This window comes from Hyperolius riggenbachi, chromosome 4, assembly GCF_040937935.1.
Source record: "Hyperolius riggenbachi isolate aHypRig1 chromosome 4, aHypRig1.pri, whole genome shotgun sequence".
NCBI classification, from domain to species: Eukaryota; Metazoa; Chordata; class Amphibia; order Anura; family Hyperoliidae; genus Hyperolius; species Hyperolius riggenbachi.
The window spans coordinates 20,071,258-20,077,174 of record NC_090649.1 but is presented as its reverse complement, the minus strand read 5'-3'; the positions used below and the strand labels follow the sequence as shown (position 1 = coordinate 20,077,174).

General features: G+C 42.7%; 1 non-coding gene across 1 annotated transcript; it reads left to right on the top strand.

Annotated features, from left to right (window-relative positions):
- The first annotated feature begins 429 nt into the window (after positions 1-429).
- On the top strand, positions 430-613 carry LOC137505708 (U2 spliceosomal RNA). Its single transcript, XR_011020308.1, has one exon. It is a non-coding gene; the product is annotated as a U2 spliceosomal RNA (small nuclear RNA).
- The last annotated feature ends 5,304 nt before the right edge of the window (positions 614-5,917 follow it).

The window sequence follows — 5,917 nt, the reverse complement described above, 5'->3', positions numbered from 1 at the left end:
CATGATCCGGGGAAGGATTTATCTGTACGGGTATTGTGACATTAAGGCCTTTGGTGCTGATAAAGCAGAGGGCATATGGAAATTCAAAAAATGGAAAGAGTGGATCTAACTCGGTGTTTTATTTTTTGCTCTCTTCTAATTTTGTTCCTTTTCTTTTCAGGAAATTATATTGTGTGATGGTGTGAGGGAAAGGTATAGGTAAGAGTAGAAGGAAGAAGAAGCCTGAAAGTCTACTGTAGAGACAGGAAGCTTTGCAGGGACAGTATTTTTTTGCAGTTATGTTGTACAAATAAAGTTGATTTTGATGTATGATGTAATATGTCTGGTATGACAACTATTTATGTAATATGTTCTTTATGGTTTTTCACTTGAAAATATGTGTGAAAATGTACTTTGATATTTTTTGAAAAGTATGTGAAATTTATTTTGATATTTTTCTAATAAAATAATTTAAAAAAAATCTGTTCTTATCAGTTTAATATCTGATACGTCCCCTATCTGGGGACCATATATTAAATGGATTTTTGGAACAGGGAGATGGAAGAAGAGCTTGCTCTGTCCACTCCGCGCATCGACCTGGTATTGCAGTACCTCCAGGGCCGGTGCACTACACTCTAAGTGGTGTCAAAAAACAGATCAAAACTCAAATACCCAGCTGACTAACAAAGAGAAGGGAAGTCAAGTGGAGAAATCAAGTGTCCCTCTGCAAAGCGAATTTCCCAGTAGCAAGTGTTGTGTTGCCCCCCCTGTTGTCCCCCTATGTCTGTGTTGCTACTGCTGGGTGCAGGATACAGTTGAAATCCTCAATAAAAACATTGTTTCAAGTTGTGTCTGCTTTCTTTGTGCATCTGTGTCATTTATTAAGGGATTCTGTATTTCGCCTGGCTATAAGAACCCGTGAACAGACAAGAAAAGAAGGAAGAAAAAAACAACAAAAACTTTTTTTTAAATTTTACTTTGGATGAACTGTACTTGCGCTATGCAGTTGCTGTGTCCCCAAAAAAACATGAACCGACCACTTTTCTTCATGTTTGCACGTTGTCCCCTGCAAGAGAAGGAGCAGCAGCACCCCTCCCCTGGAGAGCTGCCAGCGGACTGGCAGGCAGAGCCCTGGCTGCAGCCCCTTATATAGCCTGGGCCCACGGCATTGTGACATCATCGGTTGACTTCCTGTGAGCACCTGCTCAGGTGCCTGCATCAGTGGCAGGCTGTGAGTGTGTGTAGCAGGCTGGGGGATGGCATCTCCTGTTTAGGCTTTCCACTTCCCGGCCTGTGTCTCCCTCTTGTGGCACACCCCGCACGTCCAGACAGAAAAGCGTTTAAGGGGAAGGAGGATGAATGAAGAAAAACGCACTGTGTTTTCAAACAGCCAGCCAGGCTAGAGACTTGACTTCCTCTGCCCTCCACACTCTCTCATAGCATGTTGCCGGAATGCAGAGAGCCCGGAAGCCTACTTTACTTTTCTGTTCAGCATGGAGGCACGGCAGCGGAGGGGTGATGACTGTTCCGGCGGTGGGTGGGGCCATGCAAATGCAATCAGGTGGCAGCTGAGCCTGGCCCGTGCGTCTGCGTTTACCACAGGTGCGCCTATCCCGGTGGCCCGGCAGGCCTGCAGAGGAGGTGGAAAAGGGGCCCCCCCTGGCAGCCGGCAGGGGTTGGCCGGCTGTGCGGGGCAGTGCTGGGTTGTGCGCTGTTGGGTGCCGTGTGGCGCTGTCCTGTGCGCGGGTGGCCGCTGCTGCATTTAGAAGGTAGTTTGCCTTAATGCGCACAGAGGGTGCTGCGTCGGCGGGCGCGGCTGCGGAAAGTAATCGGGTTATCGCTTCTCAGCCTTTTGGCAAGATCAAGTGTCAGAGGGTGTGTGAGAGAGGATTCCACTCGGCCTTGGGGGTTAACCCCCCATGCTGCTATTGAGTGGGTCCTCTTGATACGAGGACGATTGAAGTGCAGTATCCTGCCGTGGCTGTTAAAATGGCGACCGAGGAGGAAGCTAAAATCTTATATGCAGAGTCGGGGGAACCAAAGATCCGTTTTTCTTTCAAAATTACTGTACCGGAAAATAGATGGAGTGATGTCAAGCTGGTGTACTTTGTGGACACGATCCTGGTGAAAATCCTGAAAATAAAGAGAGAAAATGTTGTTTGCCTACAGGACAAGAGAGGAGGAATCTACTATCTTACGTTATCATCTTTGGCCCATTGCACAAATATGCTGGAGCAACTAAAACAACAAGTAAGCCATCCTGCTTTAAAAGGTCTGACTTTCACTATATTGTATGAGGAAGAGGATGTACCTCTAGTTGTGCACATGTTTAACCCATTTGTGGCTAAGGAGACTATTATGGGCTTTCTTGCACCTTATTGCACCAAAATTAATCACAGTCACAAAGTTATGAACATTTGCAATATATGGACTGGAAAGCATAAATTCTTTGTGAGATTCAAAAAAAGTCCTCATGAGGCTGGAGGCTTTAGCCATCCTCCTGCAAACTTCTCCATTGGAAGGAATAGAGGCTACCTCTTTTATCCTAATATGCCAGTGGGTACTTATCCGTTAGCCGGGCGCATCCGGCAGGTGGCGCTAATTACTATTCCCCCTCCAGGCCGACATGGATAGTAGGGAAAGCTGTAACTCCAAACTGGTGTATGAGGTGCAGAAAGGAGGGTCATGAGGCTAAAGAGTGCAATGACGGGCCAATGTGCAATTTCTGCAGCAACTTTGAGCATTTGTAAAAAAACTGTCCAGCAAAGAATAAGACTCTGGGGGAATTACTATTATCCAAGCCAAAATCTTATGCTGCTACTGTTTCTGGAAGTACTACAGAGGGGGCTGCTGATGTGGAAAAATCCATACAGCCTCCTGTGGAAACAACAAATTCTGAGCAAACTCTTGTCTCTAAACCTGCTGATTCACATCAAACTGCATCCTTAACACCTGAAAGTAATGCACCTTTAAATACTAATGCAAAATCAAAAAAAGGCAGGAGGGAAAGTGGAGGGGAGGAGCTAACAATGGATGTGGATCTGAAAGATCCAAAAAGGAAACTGGAGGAGGAAATTTCTGAGATTAAAACTAAAAGGATGACTAAAAATGCAGAGGGGGAGAGTGGCAATGTTACAAACTTACCTGTGTCTTCTGTAGGGGTGGCTGCTCTTCCTTCTGCTGGTCCTGCATCTGTGGAATTACATTTGAATATTAATGAGGGAAATGCAAATGAGCCAGAGGCTTTGTTACACATTACTGCTGCTTCAATAATAAATAGTCCATGTCCTCCTGAGGTGAGGATAGAGTATTTTGGTAGTTCTCAGGAGACAAACTTGGACATACAACAATTCCCATCCTTACCTGAAATTCCTGACATACACTTTGAGGAACCAGACAGTCCAATCAGTATTCCTGGTATAGGGTTAATATCAGATGGTGATTCTAGCAGCAGTTAACCCTTGCCATGCCAAATGTCTGTTCTCAAAATGAACTCCTTCAATGTGAGGAGCATAAAGAGCCCAACTAGGAGGGCTGCTTTGTTTGCTTTTCTGGAAACTTTGGATTTTAATATTATTTGTCTACAGGAATGTGCAATAAACTATGATAGGAATTATGAATGGTTAAGAAATGATTGGAAAAATGGTCCATCCATATGGTCTGGGGATTGTGCAATTAAGTCAACAGGTGTGGGGATTCTGCTGAAGGGAAGCAACATGGAACTTTTAGGGCTCGTTTCCACTATCGCGAATCTGCATGCGTCCAACGCATGCAGATCCGCACATGTAATACAAGTGGATGGGCCTGTTTCCACTGTAGCGTTGTTGAGGTGCGTTTTTTTCAGCGTGAAAAAAACGCACAAAAGAGCCAACGATTTCGCCTGCGTCGGGAATCCGTGCGAATCGCCGCTAATGTATTTAATAGTAAAAACGCATGCGTTTGTTACATGCGTTTTTACCCGCGATTTCGCGTGCGATTTCGCACCTTTTTCAATTTTATTTAGCCCTGGCAGTGTCATGGTTAATTTCGCATGGCACCCTGCCATGCGAAATCGCAGGCGAAATCGCGGGTAAAAACGCATGTGGAAACGCATCCGCATGCGTTTTTACAAGCGTCGGAATGCGGCCGAAATCGCGTCGCAACAGTGGAAACAAGCCCTCATCCTTCACAGAACTCATACCGGGGAGAGCATTGTTGGCTAATGTTCGTTATTGTGAAATTGAAATAAGAATTCTTAATATATATATGCACCCACAGACATTCAAGAGCGTTTTAACTTTTTAAATGACATTTCAGTTTTTATTCCTGGTTCAACACCGATTTTAATTGCAGGAGATTTTAATTGTATCATGAATGGGGAAAAAAGGAGAGATAAAATGGAAAAACAATTGCAAGGTTTTAAAGTTGATTTTAACCTGTGTGATGCATGGAAAGCACTTTATGTAAATGATCCGGGTTATACTTGGGAAAGCGATACTAACAAATCCAGAATTGACTTGACTTGTATGTTTTTATCCCAAAGTTTTAAACCAACAGAAATGTCACTGGAGAGCAATGTTTTTTCAGGTCACAAAATCTTAAAGATACAAGTCACTTTATCTGGATTGCAAAAAGGGAGAGGAGTGTGGAAACTAAATACTTCTCCTCCTGGAGGATGCTGCAATTAAGTCAGAGTTCGCGCAAAAATACAAACAACTGAGATATCAACAAAAAGATTTTAAGAGTGTGATTTTAACCTTAGTAAATTCCCACCAGTTCAACAAAGAGTACTTTATAAAAAAAGTATTCAAAAGGCTAAAACAAAAAAATTATGGTTTAAAATTTTAAATACAAAATTACAAACTTACCTGGACTGGAAGGAGTGTGGTGTTGAGGAGATGGATGGAAGGAGTGTGGTGTTGAGGAGATGGATGGTTTAATACTTGAAACTAAAGTGAGGATAAGAAAAGCAATTAGTGGAAAAGGACAAGAAATTATTTTCAATAGTGAAGTAGAACAACTGGAAAAAAATGAGAAATGTACAAGGTTTTTCTTTAAAAAGGTTATGGAAACAAAAAAGATGATGTGCAATATTGAGGGGGAGACAACAAATGAGGGAATGTTGCAAGCTGCTCATTCCTTCTATCAGGAACTGTTTGATGTCAAAAAAATTGATTCTTCTTTTACTAGGGATCTTATTGAGGTTTTAGATTGCCAACTTGAGAAAACCGATTGTGATATTTTATGTGATGATTTTACCCTTTCTGAACTGAATGATGTTTTTAACCACTTAAGCCCAACTGGACGAGATTTCTCGTCCAGTTGGGCTGCGCGCACTCCCGCGGGTCGCGCGCGCTCCCGCGGGCCCCCCCGTGCGCGCCCCCGCTGCTGGCCGCTAGATTACCGATCATTGAAAGGGATTATAAATCCCTTTCGCTGATCGGACCCCCCCGGAGAAAAGCCGACAGCGTCTCTTCAGATGCTGCGGCTTTTCTGAGCTCTGGGCTCCTTTCTTCTGCCTGGGAGCGAGATCGATCGCTCCCAGGACTTTTTGATTCTGGCCATCTTGTGGCCAAATAGCAAATTACACCTGTAAAAAAAAAAATTCAAATTAAACATATAAATATATAAAAAAAAACCTGTTTACCTCCCACACCAAAAAATACCCACATACAAGTTTAAATTAAAAAAAAAAAAAAAATTACAATAATAAAAAAAAAAAAAAAAAACATAAATAGTTACCTAAGGGTCTGAACTTTTTAAATATGCATGTCAAAGGAGTATATCAATATGATTTAATAAATTATGGGCTTCTAAACAGTGATGGATGCAAAACGGAAAAAATGCACCTTTATTTCCAAATAAAATATTGTCGCCATACATTGTGATAGGGACATAATTTTAACGGTGAAATACCCGGGGCATATGGGCAAATACAATACGTCAGTTTTAATTATGG